Genomic DNA, 14501 nt, shown 5'->3' with positions numbered 1-14501 from the left:
GTCCTCCCGTCCACCTGGGCACGCTTTGCCACACTCCACGTCCAGGAGGCACGGACAAAAGATACGATTGACGCTCACAGCCCTCTTCACCGCAGTCCTCCCTGCACTCGGAATGACCCGGAGTTTTCAAAGAGCCGTCGTGGGTGAAACGCTTTCAGGCCCATCTGTCTCCACAGGGCTTGGGATTGGAACTCTGCAAGGCTACCCTGGGATGTGCGTCAAACTGACTTCCGCAGCTTCTTCTACTTACGTGGCTCAATGTCAACACAGCCTTGTAAGGGAGCTGAGGCAGCACACTGCCCCCGAACGTGTGGGACCAGAGACACTATGCGCTCGCCAGACCTGGGTCCCTCTCCCGCTCCACTGGAGGACAACTGCATACGAAATTTTGTTCACCCAGCCTGTCCGGTACACATCCCATTTCCCCTGTGAGGAACTCCGTTCCTATGCAGTCAGAAAAGCTGTCCCTCCACGTACCCTTGAGAAACTCCGAGTGTAGTACTGCGTGACTGAACTCGTGTGTGGCGTGTTGAGAAAAGGCATCCAGGCCTTTCGGAGCCTGCTTTCGCAACTAGCTGGATGAGAGCTGGCCTATCCCGAAGAACTGCGGGTATCCCATTTCTCTCCTCTAGCTCGTCTGTTGCACGTGCACATCCCGTCTAGGGCCAGACGGTCCGTGCATTGCACCCCAGGCTGCCTTTACTCCAAGTTGAACACGGAGCCCAGAGCTCGGGGCAGCATGGAGCTGCCTCTGCCAAAGTGCTAGCTCCCTATCCCCCAAACCCTTGGGTCTCTGCGTTGCACTCCATGGCAGAACTCCAAATCCAGAAAACGGCAATGCTCGTAACGGACCTTTCATCAAACCGGAAAGGAATATAACAGTTTCCCATAAACGGGACACATTTGCCAGGCCACCCGTAGGGTTTGCCCAAAGAGGTGGCTTCACGCACCCTGCCCCGCGCAGGGGCACATGTCCGTGACCGGTACGTGTGGCTTGCTTATGTCGAAGAAACCACCAGGTGCGTGACACTTTCACTGCGGGCCACTGCCGGCATTTCGATCAGCGGGCACCACGTTTCTAGCCTATAGCCTGAAACAGACGTCTGCAGTCCTTCTGCAGCAGCAGGAGACACGCTGCCTGCCATCTGTTGAGAGGCATGAGACACTTTTCGGGTACTGGACTTGAGCCCACTTTGTTACCTTCGCGCAGCTACCGAACGCCCCAGAGGTAGAGTGTCTGAGATGGCAAGTCCGAAAGTAACCGCTGCACGTGTCCCGCGTGAGCCATAGATTCTGGTCACCAAAGGAGCACTCTCACGAAATCTTGGATCCCAGAGCTGACACCAAAGTGACCCTGTTCCCGAGGAAATGCTATATGCTGTGAGGGTGGACACCGCTCAGTCTGCCCTGTGCCTGAGGTCCCTGCTTCCGTGTAGCTTCAAGTCCAAGGCAGGCGCCTCTGCGAACGTCTGGTGGAAGAGCCTCTGAAGTGACCCAGCTTTTGCCTCTGCCACTAGGCTCAGGGTCGAGGACGTGAACGAAATTAGCGTCCCCGGTGGGAAGACCTGCTACAGAGTTGAATTCCCATACATTGCAGAGGTGGGCAACCAGCACGTGGGCCAGCAGCAGAGTGCGTTGAAACGATTGGCATCGTATGGGCTTCAGAAGGAGCCCTTAGCGCCCCTCGTTGGAGCCACCGAGCGTCCCGGGCAGCACAGTCCTCCCATAGATAACAGTATGTTCTAGAACCTTGTCGTATGTTTCTCCTGCAGGCAAGGCAGCATGGTACCCCCCCCCCATGCTTCCATCCGGCCCACCTCATCACGGGCATTTGTGAGCTGGGGAGCGACTCGTTTCCCACGCCTCGGCGAAGGCTTACTTTGCAATGGACCTGAGGCCACAGTGCCAACAAGTGTGTGCGATGTTCCGTCCTGTGATCGGAAGCGATTTGGGTGAACACTGGACACCTCAAGCCTCCCTCTACGAGGACTTCCCGCACTCAAGGAACAAACACGAAGCCAGGATTTCTTTGTCGCACACAGCAGTGAACAAAGCCCGGGATTCCATGTAACAACAGCAGCCTGCAACTTGATTTGGGAAGGCTTTGTCCTCCCGTCCACCTGGGCACGCTTTGCCACACTCCACGTCCAGGAGGCACGGACAAAAGATACGATTGACGCTCACAGCCCTCTTCACCGCAGTCCTCCCTGCACTCGGAATGACCCGGAGTTTTCAAAGAGCCGTCGTGGGTGAAACGCTTTCAGGCCCATCTGTCTCCACAGGGCTTGGGATTGGAACTCTGCAAGGCTACCCTGGGATGTGCGTCAAACTGACTTCCGCAGCTTCTTCTACTTACGTGGCTCAATGTCAACACAGCCTTGTAAGGGAGCTGAGGCAGCACACTGCCCCCGAACGTGTGGGACCAGAGACACTATGCGCTCGCCAGACCTGGGTCCCTCTCCCGCTCCACTGGAGGACAACTGCATACGAAATTTTGTTCACCCAGCCTGTCCGGTACACATCCCATTTCCCCTGTGAGGAACTCCGTTCCTATGCAGTCAGAAAAGCTGTCCCTCCACGTACCCTTGAGAAACTCCGAGTGTAGTACTGCGTGACTGAACTCGTGTGTGGCGTGTTGAGAAAAGGCATCCAGGCCTTTCGGAGCCTGCTTTCGCAACTAGCTGGATGAGAGCTGGCCTATCCCGAAGAACTGCGGGTATCCCATTTCTCTCCTCTAGCTCGTCTGTTGCACGTGCACATCCCGTCTAGGGCCAGACGGTCCGTGCATTGCACCCCAGGCTGCCTTTACTCCAAGTTGAACACGGAGCCCAGAGCTCGGGGCAGCATGGAGCTGCCTCTGCCAAAGTGCTAGCTCCCTATCCCCCAAACCCTTGGGTCTCTGCGTTGCACTCCATGGCAGAACTCCAAATCCAGAAAACGGCAATGCTCGTAACGGACCTTTCATCAAACCGGAAAGGAATATAACAGTTTCCCATAAACGGGACACATTTGCCAGGCCACCCGTAGGGTTTGCCCAAAGAGGTGGCTTCACGCACCCTGCCCCGCGCAGGGGCACATGTCCGTGACCGGTACGTGTGGCTTGCTTATGTCGAAGAAACCACCAGGTGCGTGACACTTTCACTGCGGGCCACTGCCGGCATTTCGATCAGCGGGCACCACGTTTCTAGCCTATAGCCTGAAACAGACGTCTGCAGTCCTTCTGCAGCAGCAGGAGACACGCTGCCTGCCATCTGTTGAGAGGCATGAGACACTTTTCGGGTACTGGACTTGAGCCCACTTTGTTACCTTCGCGCAGCTACCGAACGCCCCAGAGGTAGAGTGTCTGAGATGGCAAGTCCGAAAGTAACCGCTGCACGTGTCCCGCGTGAGCCATAGATTCTGGTCACCAAAGGAGCACTCTCACGAAATCTTGGATCCCAGAGCTGACACCAAAGTGACCCTGTTCCCGAGGAAATGCTATATGCTGTGAGGGTGGACACCGCTCAGTCTGCCCTGTGCCTGAGGTCCCTGCTTCCGTGTAGCTTCAAGTCCAAGGCAGGCGCCTCTGCGAACGTCTGGTGGAAGAGCCTCTGAAGTGACCCAGCTTTTGCCTCTGCCACTAGGCTCAGGGTCGAGGACGTGAACGAAATTAGCGTCCCCGGTGGGAAGACCTGCTACAGAGTTGAATTCCCATACATTGCAGAGGTGGGCAACCAGCACGTGGGCCAGCAGCAGAGTGCGTTGAAACGATTGGCATCGTATGGGCTTCAGAAGGAGCCCTTAGCGCCCCTCGTTGGAGCCACCGAGCGTCCCGGGCAGCACAGTCCTCCCATAGATAACAGTATGTTCTAGAACCTTGTCGTATGTTTCTCCTGCAGGCAAGGCAGCATGGTACCCCCCCCCCATGCTTCCATCCGGCCCACCTCATCACGGGCATTTGTGAGCTGGGGAGCGACTCGTTTCCCACGCCTCGGCGAAGGCTTACTTTGCAATGGACCTGAGGCCACAGTGCCAACAAGTGTGTGCGATGTTCCGTCCTGTGATCGGAAGCGATTTGGGTGAACACTGGACACCTCAAGCCTCCCTCTACGAGGACTTCCCGCACTCAAGGAACAAACACGAAGCCAGGATTTCTTTGTCGCACACAGCAGTGAACAAAGCCCGGGATTCCATGTAACAACAGCAGCCTGCAACTTGATTTGGGAAGGCTTTGTCCTCCCGTCCACCTGGGCACGCTTTGCCACACTCCACGTCCAGGAGGCACGGACAAAAGATACGATTGACGCTCACAGCCCTCTTCACCGCAGTCCTCCCTGCACTCGGAATGACCCGGAGTTTTCAAAGAGCCGTCGTGGGTGAAACGCTTTCAGGCCCATCTGTCTCCACAGGGCTTGGGATTGGAACTCTGCAAGGCTACCCTGGGATGTGCGTCAAACTGACTTCCGCAGCTTCTTCTACTTACGTGGCTCAATGTCAACACAGCCTTGTAAGGGAGCTGAGGCAGCACACTGCCCCCGAACGTGTGGGACCAGAGACACTATGCGCTCGCCAGACCTGGGTCCCTCTCCCGCTCCACTGGAGGACAACTGCATACGAAATTTTGTTCACCCAGCCTGTCCGGTACACATCCCATTTCCCCTGTGAGGAACTCCGTTCCTATGCAGTCAGAAAAGCTGTCCCTCCACGTACCCTTGAGAAACTCCGAGTGTAGTACTGCGTGACTGAACTCGTGTGTGGCGTGTTGAGAAAAGGCATCCAGGCCTTTCGGAGCCTGCTTTCGCAACTAGCTGGATGAGAGCTGGCCTATCCCGAAGAACTGCGGGTATCCCATTTCTCTCCTCTAGCTCGTCTGTTGCACGTGCACATCCCGTCTAGGGCCAGACGGTCCGTGCATTGCACCCCAGGCTGCCTTTACTCCAAGTTGAACACGGAGCCCAGAGCTCGGGGCAGCATGGAGCTGCCTCTGCCAAAGTGCTAGCTCCCTATCCCCCAAACCCTTGGGTCTCTGCGTTGCACTCCATGGCAGAACTCCAAATCCAGAAAACGGCAATGCTCGTAACGGACCTTTCATCAAACCGGAAAGGAATATAACAGTTTCCCATAAACGGGACACATTTGCCAGGCCACCCGTAGGGTTTGCCCAAAGAGGTGGCTTCACGCACCCTGCCCCGCGCAGGGGCACATGTCCGTGACCGGTACGTGTGGCTTGCTTATGTCGAAGAAACCACCAGGTGCGTGACACTTTCACTGCGGGCCACTGCCGGCATTTCGATCAGCGGGCACCACGTTTCTAGCCTATAGCCTGAAACAGACGTCTGCAGTCCTTCTGCAGCAGCAGGAGACACGCTGCCTGCCATCTGTTGAGAGGCATGAGACACTTTTCGGGTACTGGACTTGAGCCCACTTTGTTACCTTCGCGCAGCTACCGAACGCCCCAGAGGTAGAGTGTCTGAGATGGCAAGTCCGAAAGTAACCGCTGCACGTGTCCCGCGTGAGCCATAGATTCTGGTCACCAAAGGAGCACTCTCACGAAATCTTGGATCCCAGAGCTGACACCAAAGTGACCCTGTTCCCGAGGAAATGCTATATGCTGTGAGGGTGGACACCGCTCAGTCTGCCCTGTGCCTGAGGTCCCTGCTTCCGTGTAGCTTCAAGTCCAAGGCAGGCGCCTCTGCGAACGTCTGGTGGAAGAGCCTCTGAAGTGACCCAGCTTTTGCCTCTGCCACTAGGCTCAGGGTCGAGGACGTGAACGAAATTAGCGTCCCCGGTGGGAAGACCTGCTACAGAGTTGAATTCCCATACATTGCAGAGGTGGGCAACCAGCACGTGGGCCAGCAGCAGAGTGCGTTGAAACGATTGGCATCGTATGGGCTTCAGAAGGAGCCCTTAGCGCCCCTCGTTGGAGCCACCGAGCGTCCCGGGCAGCACAGTCCTCCCATAGATAACAGTATGTTCTAGAACCTTGTCGTATGTTTCTCCTGCAGGCAAGGCAGCATGGTACCCCCCCCCCATGCTTCCATCCGGCCCACCTCATCACGGGCATTTGTGAGCTGGGGAGCGACTCGTTTCCCACGCCTCGGCGAAGGCTTACTTTGCAATGGACCTGAGGCCACAGTGCCAACAAGTGTGTGCGATGTTCCGTCCTGTGATCGGAAGCGATTTGGGTGAACACTGGACACCTCAAGCCTCCCTCTACGAGGACTTCCCGCACTCAAGGAACAAACACGAAGCCAGGATTTCTTTGTCGCACACAGCAGTGAACAAAGCCCGGGATTCCATGTAACAACAGCAGCCTGCAACTTGATTTGGGAAGGCTTTGTCCTCCCGTCCACCTGGGCACGCTTTGCCACACTCCACGTCCAGGAGGCACGGACAAAAGATACGATTGACGCTCACAGCCCTCTTCACCGCAGTCCTCCCTGCACTCGGAATGACCCGGAGTTTTCAAAGAGCCGTCGTGGGTGAAACGCTTTCAGGCCCATCTGTCTCCACAGGGCTTGGGATTGGAACTCTGCAAGGCTACCCTGGGATGTGCGTCAAACTGACTTCCGCAGCTTCTTCTACTTACGTGGCTCAATGTCAACACAGCCTTGTAAGGGAGCTGAGGCAGCACACTGCCCCCGAACGTGTGGGACCAGAGACACTATGCGCTCGCCAGACCTGGGTCCCTCTCCCGCTCCACTGGAGGACAACTGCATACGAAATTTTGTTCACCCAGCCTGTCCGGTACACATCCCATTTCCCCTGTGAGGAACTCCGTTCCTATGCAGTCAGAAAAGCTGTCCCTCCACGTACCCTTGAGAAACTCCGAGTGTAGTACTGCGTGACTGAACTCGTGTGTGGCGTGTTGAGAAAAGGCATCCAGGCCTTTCGGAGCCTGCTTTCGCAACTAGCTGGATGAGAGCTGGCCTATCCCGAAGAACTGCGGGTATCCCATTTCTCTCCTCTAGCTCGTCTGTTGCACGTGCACATCCCGTCTAGGGCCAGACGGTCCGTGCATTGCACCCCAGGCTGCCTTTACTCCAAGTTGAACACGGAGCCCAGAGCTCGGGGCAGCATGGAGCTGCCTCTGCCAAAGTGCTAGCTCCCTATCCCCCAAACCCTTGGGTCTCTGCGTTGCACTCCATGGCAGAACTCCAAATCCAGAAAACGGCAATGCTCGTAACGGACCTTTCATCAAACCGGAAAGGAATATAACAGTTTCCCATAAACGGGACACATTTGCCAGGCCACCCGTAGGGTTTGCCCAAAGAGGTGGCTTCACGCACCCTGCCCCGCGCAGGGGCACATGTCCGTGACCGGTACGTGTGGCTTGCTTATGTCGAAGAAACCACCAGGTGCGTGACACTTTCACTGCGGGCCACTGCCGGCATTTCGATCAGCGGGCACCACGTTTCTAGCCTATAGCCTGAAACAGACGTCTGCAGTCCTTCTGCAGCAGCAGGAGACACGCTGCCTGCCATCTGTTGAGAGGCATGAGACACTTTTCGGGTACTGGACTTGAGCCCACTTTGTTACCTTCGCGCAGCTACCGAACGCCCCAGAGGTAGAGTGTCTGAGATGGCAAGTCCGAAAGTAACCGCTGCACGTGTCCCGCGTGAGCCATAGATTCTGGTCACCAAAGGAGCACTCTCACGAAATCTTGGATCCCAGAGCTGACACCAAAGTGACCCTGTTCCCGAGGAAATGCTATATGCTGTGAGGGTGGACACCGCTCAGTCTGCCCTGTGCCTGAGGTCCCTGCTTCCGTGTAGCTTCAAGTCCAAGGCAGGCGCCTCTGCGAACGTCTGGTGGAAGAGCCTCTGAAGTGACCCAGCTTTTGCCTCTGCCACTAGGCTCAGGGTCGAGGACGTGAACGAAATTAGCGTCCCCGGTGGGAAGACCTGCTACAGAGTTGAATTCCCATACATTGCAGAGGTGGGCAACCAGCACGTGGGCCAGCAGCAGAGTGCGTTGAAACGATTGGCATCGTATGGGCTTCAGAAGGAGCCCTTAGCGCCCCTCGTTGGAGCCACCGAGCGTCCCGGGCAGCACAGTCCTCCCATAGATAACAGTATGTTCTAGAACCTTGTCGTATGTTTCTCCTGCAGGCAAGGCAGCATGGTACCCCCCCCCCATGCTTCCATCCGGCCCACCTCATCACGGGCATTTGTGAGCTGGGGAGCGACTCGTTTCCCACGCCTCGGCGAAGGCTTACTTTGCAATGGACCTGAGGCCACAGTGCCAACAAGTGTGTGCGATGTTCCGTCCTGTGATCGGAAGCGATTTGGGTGAACACTGGACACCTCAAGCCTCCCTCTACGAGGACTTCCCGCACTCAAGGAACAAACACGAAGCCAGGATTTCTTTGTCGCACACAGCAGTGAACAAAGCCCGGGATTCCATGTAACAACAGCAGCCTGCAACTTGATTTGGGAAGGCTTTGTCCTCCCGTCCACCTGGGCACGCTTTGCCACACTCCACGTCCAGGAGGCACGGACAAAAGATACGATTGACGCTCACAGCCCTCTTCACCGCAGTCCTCCCTGCACTCGGAATGACCCGGAGTTTTCAAAGAGCCGTCGTGGGTGAAACGCTTTCAGGCCCATCTGTCTCCACAGGGCTTGGGATTGGAACTCTGCAAGGCTACCCTGGGATGTGCGTCAAACTGACTTCCGCAGCTTCTTCTACTTACGTGGCTCAATGTCAACACAGCCTTGTAAGGGAGCTGAGGCAGCACACTGCCCCCGAACGTGTGGGACCAGAGACACTATGCGCTCGCCAGACCTGGGTCCCTCTCCCGCTCCACTGGAGGACAACTGCATACGAAATTTTGTTCACCCAGCCTGTCCGGTACACATCCCATTTCCCCTGTGAGGAACTCCGTTCCTATGCAGTCAGAAAAGCTGTCCCTCCACGTACCCTTGAGAAACTCCGAGTGTAGTACTGCGTGACTGAACTCGTGTGTGGCGTGTTGAGAAAAGGCATCCAGGCCTTTCGGAGCCTGCTTTCGCAACTAGCTGGATGAGAGCTGGCCTATCCCGAAGAACTGCGGGTATCCCATTTCTCTCCTCTAGCTCGTCTGTTGCACGTGCACATCCCGTCTAGGGCCAGACGGTCCGTGCATTGCACCCCAGGCTGCCTTTACTCCAAGTTGAACACGGAGCCCAGAGCTCGGGGCAGCATGGAGCTGCCTCTGCCAAAGTGCTAGCTCCCTATCCCCCAAACCCTTGGGTCTCTGCGTTGCACTCCATGGCAGAACTCCAAATCCAGAAAACGGCAATGCTCGTAACGGACCTTTCATCAAACCGGAAAGGAATATAACAGTTTCCCATAAACGGGACACATTTGCCAGGCCACCCGTAGGGTTTGCCCAAAGAGGTGGCTTCACGCACCCTGCCCCGCGCAGGGGCACATGTCCGTGACCGGTACGTGTGGCTTGCTTATGTCGAAGAAACCACCAGGTGCGTGACACTTTCACTGCGGGCCACTGCCGGCATTTCGATCAGCGGGCACCACGTTTCTAGCCTATAGCCTGAAACAGACGTCTGCAGTCCTTCTGCAGCAGCAGGAGACACGCTGCCTGCCATCTGTTGAGAGGCATGAGACACTTTTCGGGTACTGGACTTGAGCCCACTTTGTTACCTTCGCGCAGCTACCGAACGCCCCAGAGGTAGAGTGTCTGAGATGGCAAGTCCGAAAGTAACCGCTGCACGTGTCCCGCGTGAGCCATAGATTCTGGTCACCAAAGGAGCACTCTCACGAAATCTTGGATCCCAGAGCTGACACCAAAGTGACCCTGTTCCCGAGGAAATGCTATATGCTGTGAGGGTGGACACCGCTCAGTCTGCCCTGTGCCTGAGGTCCCTGCTTCCGTGTAGCTTCAAGTCCAAGGCAGGCGCCTCTGCGAACGTCTGGTGGAAGAGCCTCTGAAGTGACCCAGCTTTTGCCTCTGCCACTAGGCTCAGGGTCGAGGATGTGAACGAAATTAGCGTCCCCGGTGGGAAGACCTGCTACAGAGTTGAATTCCCATACATTGCAGAGGTGGGCAACCAGCACGTGGGCCAGCAGCAGAGTGCGTTGAAACGATTGGCATCGTATGGGCTTCAGAAGGAGCCCTTAGCGCCCCTCGTTGGAGCCACCGAGCGTCCCGGGCAGCACAGTCCTCCCATAGATAACAGTATGTTCTAGAACCTTGTCGTATGTTTCTCCTGCAGGCAAGGCAGCATGGTACCCCCCCCCCATGCTTCCATCCGGCCCACCTCATCACGGGCATTTGTGAGCTGGGGAGCGACTCGTTTCCCACGCCTCGGCGAAGGCTTACTTTGCAATGGACCTGAGGCCACAGTGCCAACAAGTGTGTGCGATGTTCCGTCCTGTGATCGGAAGCGATTTGGGTGAACACTGGACACCTCAAGCCTCCCTCTACGAGGACTTCCCGCACTCAAGGAACAAACACGAAGCCAGGATTTCTTTGTCGCACACAGCAGTGAACAAAGCCCGGGATTCCATGTAACAACAGCAGCCTGCAACTTGATTTGGGAAGGCTTTGTCCTCCCGTCCACCTGGGCACGCTTTGCCACACTCCACGTCCAGGAGGCACGGACAAAAGATACGATTGACGCTCACAGCCCTCTTCACCGCAGTCCTCCCTGCACTCGGAATGACCCGGAGTTTTCAAAGAGCCGTCGTGGGTGAAACGCTTTCAGGCCCATCTGTCTCCACAGGGCTTGGGATTGGAACTCTGCAAGGCTACCCTGGGATGTGCGTCAAACTGACTTCCGCAGCTTCTTCTACTTACGTGGCTCAATGTCAACACAGCCTTGTAAGGGAGCTGAGGCAGCACACTGCCCCCGAACGTGTGGGACCAGAGACACTATGCGCTCGCCAGACCTGGGTCCCTCTCCCGCTCCACTGGAGGACAACTGCATACGAAATTTTGTTCACCCAGCCTGTCCGGTACACATCCCATTTCCCCTGTGAGGAACTCCGTTCCTATGCAGTCAGAAAAGCTGTCCCTCCACGTACCCTTGAGAAACTCCGAGTGTAGTACTGCGTGACTGAACTCGTGTGTGGCGTGTTGAGAAAAGGCATCCAGGCCTTTCGGAGCCTGCTTTCGCAACTAGCTGGATGAGAGCTGGCCTATCCCGAAGAACTGCGGGTATCCCATTTCTCTCCTCTAGCTCGTCTGTTGCACGTGCACATCCCGTCTAGGGCCAGACGGTCCGTGCATTGCACCCCAGGCTGCCTTTACTCCAAGTTGAACACGGAGCCCAGAGCTCGGGGCAGCATGGAGCTGCCTCTGCCAAAGTGCTAGCTCCCTATCCCCCAAACCCTTGGGTCTCTGCGTTGCACTCCATGGCAGAACTCCAAATCCAGAAAACGGCAATGCTCGTAACGGACCTTTCATCAAACCGGAAAGGAATATAACAGTTTCCCATAAACGGGACACATTTGCCAGGCCACCCGTAGGGTTTGCCCAAAGAGGTGGCTTCACGCACCCTGCCCCGCGCAGGGGCACATGTCCGTGACCGGTACGTGTGGCTTGCTTATGTCGAAGAAACCACCAGGTGCGTGACACTTTCACTGCGGGCCACTGCCGGCATTTCGATCAGCGGGCACCACGTTTCTAGCCTATAGCCTGAAACAGACGTCTGCAGTCCTTCTGCAGCAGCAGGAGACACGCTGCCTGCCATCTGTTGAGAGGCATGAGACACTTTTCGGGTACTGGACTTGAGCCCACTTTGTTACCTTCGCGCAGCTACCGAACGCCCCAGAGGTAGAGTGTCTGAGATGGCAAGTCCGAAAGTAACCGCTGCACGTGTCCCGCGTGAGCCATAGATTCTGGTCACCAAAGGAGCACTCTCACGAAATCTTGGATCCCAGAGCTGACACCAAAGTGACCCTGTTCCCGAGGAAATGCTATATGCTGTGAGGGTGGACACCGCTCAGTCTGCCCTGTGCCTGAGGTCCCTGCTTCCGTGTAGCTTCAAGTCCAAGGCAGGCGCCTCTGCGAACGTCTGGTGGAAGAGCCTCTGAAGTGACCCAGCTTTTGCCTCTGCCACTAGGCTCAGGGTCGAGGACGTGAACGAAATTAGCGTCCCCGGTGGGAAGACCTGCTACAGAGTTGAATTCCCATACATTGCAGAGGTGGGCAACCAGCACGTGGGCCAGCAGCAGAGTGCGTTGAAACGATTGGCATCGTATGGGCTTCAGAAGGAGCCCTTAGCGCCCCTCGTTGGAGCCACCGAGCGTCCCGGGCAGCACAGTCCTCCCATAGATAACAGTATGTTCTAGAACCTTGTCGTATGTTTCTCCTGCAGGCAAGGCAGCATGGTACCCCCCCCCCATGCTTCCATCCGGCCCACCTCATCACGGGCATTTGTGAGCTGGGGAGCGACTCGTTTCCCACGCCTCGGCGAAGGCTTACTTTGCAATGGACCTGAGGCCACAGTGCCAACAAGTGTGTGCGATGTTCCGTCCTGTGATCGGAAGCGATTTGGGTGAACACTGGACACCTCAAGCCTCCCTCTACGAGGACTTCCCGCACTCAAGGAACAAACACGAAGCCAGGATTTCTTTGTCGCACACAGCAGTGAACAAAGCCCGGGATTCCATGTAACAACAGCAGCCTGCAACTTGATTTGGGAAGGCTTTGTCCTCCCGTCCACCTGGGCACGCTTTGCCACACTCCACGTCCAGGAGGCACGGACAAAAGATACGATTGACGCTCACAGCCCTCTTCACCGCAGTCCTCCCTGCACTCGGAATGACCCGGAGTTTTCAAAGAGCCGTCGTGGGTGAAACGCTTTCAGGCCCATCTGTCTCCACAGGGCTTGGGATTGGAACTCTGCAAGGCTACCCTGGGATGTGCGTCAAACTGACTTCCGCAGCTTCTTCTACTTACGTGGCTCAATGTCAACACAGCCTTGTAAGGGAGCTGAGGCAGCACACTGCCCCCGAACGTGTGGGACCAGAGACACTATGCGCTCGCCAGACCTGGGTCCCTCTCCCGCTCCACTGGAGGACAACTGCATACGAAATTTTGTTCACCCAGCCTGTCCGGTACACATCCCATTTCCCCTGTGAGGAACTCCGTTCCTATGCAGTCAGAAAAGCTGTCCCTCCACGTACCCTTGAGAAACTCCGAGTGTAGTACTGCGTGACTGAACTCGTGTGTGGCGTGTTGAGAAAAGGCATCCAGGCCTTTCGGAGCCTGCTTTCGCAACTAGCTGGATGAGAGCTGGCCTATCCCGAAGAACTGCGGGTATCCCATTTCTCTCCTCTAGCTCGTCTGTTGCACGTGCACATCCCGTCTAGGGCCAGACGGTCCGTGCATTGCACCCCAGGCTGCCTTTACTCCAAGTTGAACACGGAGCCCAGAGCTCGGGGCAGCATGGAGCTGCCTCTGCCAAAGTGCTAGCTCCCTATCCCCCAAACCCTTGGGTCTCTGCGTTGCACTCCATGGCAGAACTCCAAATCCAGAAAACGGCAATGCTCGTAACGGACCTTTCATCAAACCGGAAAGGAATATAACAGTTTCCCATAAACGGGACACATTTGCCAGGCCACCCGTAGGGTTTGCCCAAAGAGGTGGCTTCACGCACCCTGCCCCGCGCAGGGGCACATGTCCGTGACCGGTACGTGTGGCTTGCTTATGTCGAAGAAACCACCAGGTGCGTGACACTTTCACTGCGGGCCACTGCCGGCATTTCGATCAGCGGGCACCACGTTTCTAGCCTATAGCCTGAAACAGACGTCTGCAGTCCTTCTGCAGCAGCAGGAGACACGCTGCCTGCCATCTGTTGAGAGGCATGAGACACTTTTCGGGTACTGGACTTGAGCCCACTTTGTTACCTTCGCGCAGCTACCGAACGCCCCAGAGGTAGAGTGTCTGAGATGGCAAGTCCGAAAGTAACCGCTGCACGTGTCCCGCGTGAGCCATAGATTCTGGTCACCAAAGGAGCACTCTCACGAAATCTTGGATCCCAGAGCTGACACCAAAGTGACCCTGTTCCCGAGGAAATGCTATATGCTGTGAGGGTGGACACCGCTCAGTCTGCCCTGTGCCTGAGGTCCCTGCTTCCGTGTAGCTTCAAGTCCAAGGCAGGCGCCTCTGCGAACGTCTGGTGGAAGAGCCTCTGAAGTGACCCAGCTTTTGCCTCTGCCACTAGGCTCAGGGTCGAGGATGTGAACGAAATTAGCGTCCCCGGTGGGAAGACCTGCTACAGAGTTGAATTCCCATACATTGCAGAGGTGGGCAACCAGCACGTGGGCCAGCAGCAGAGTGCGTTGAAACGATTGGCATCGTATGGGTTTCAGAAGGAGCCCTTAGCGCCCCTCGTTGGAGCCACCGAGCGTCCCGGGCAGCACAGTCCTCCCATAGATAACAGTATGTTCTAGAACCTTGTCGTATGTTTCTCCTGCAGGCAAAGCAGCATGGTACCCCCCCCCCATGCTTCCATCCGGCCCACCTCATCACGGGCATTTGTGAGCTGGGGAGCGACTCGTTTCCCACGCCT

This window comes from Pseudorca crassidens, chromosome X, assembly GCF_039906515.1.
Source record: "Pseudorca crassidens isolate mPseCra1 chromosome X, mPseCra1.hap1, whole genome shotgun sequence".
In the NCBI taxonomy this organism is placed as follows: domain Eukaryota; kingdom Metazoa; phylum Chordata; class Mammalia; order Artiodactyla; family Delphinidae; genus Pseudorca; species Pseudorca crassidens.
Note: the sequence above shows the minus strand (reverse complement) of the source record.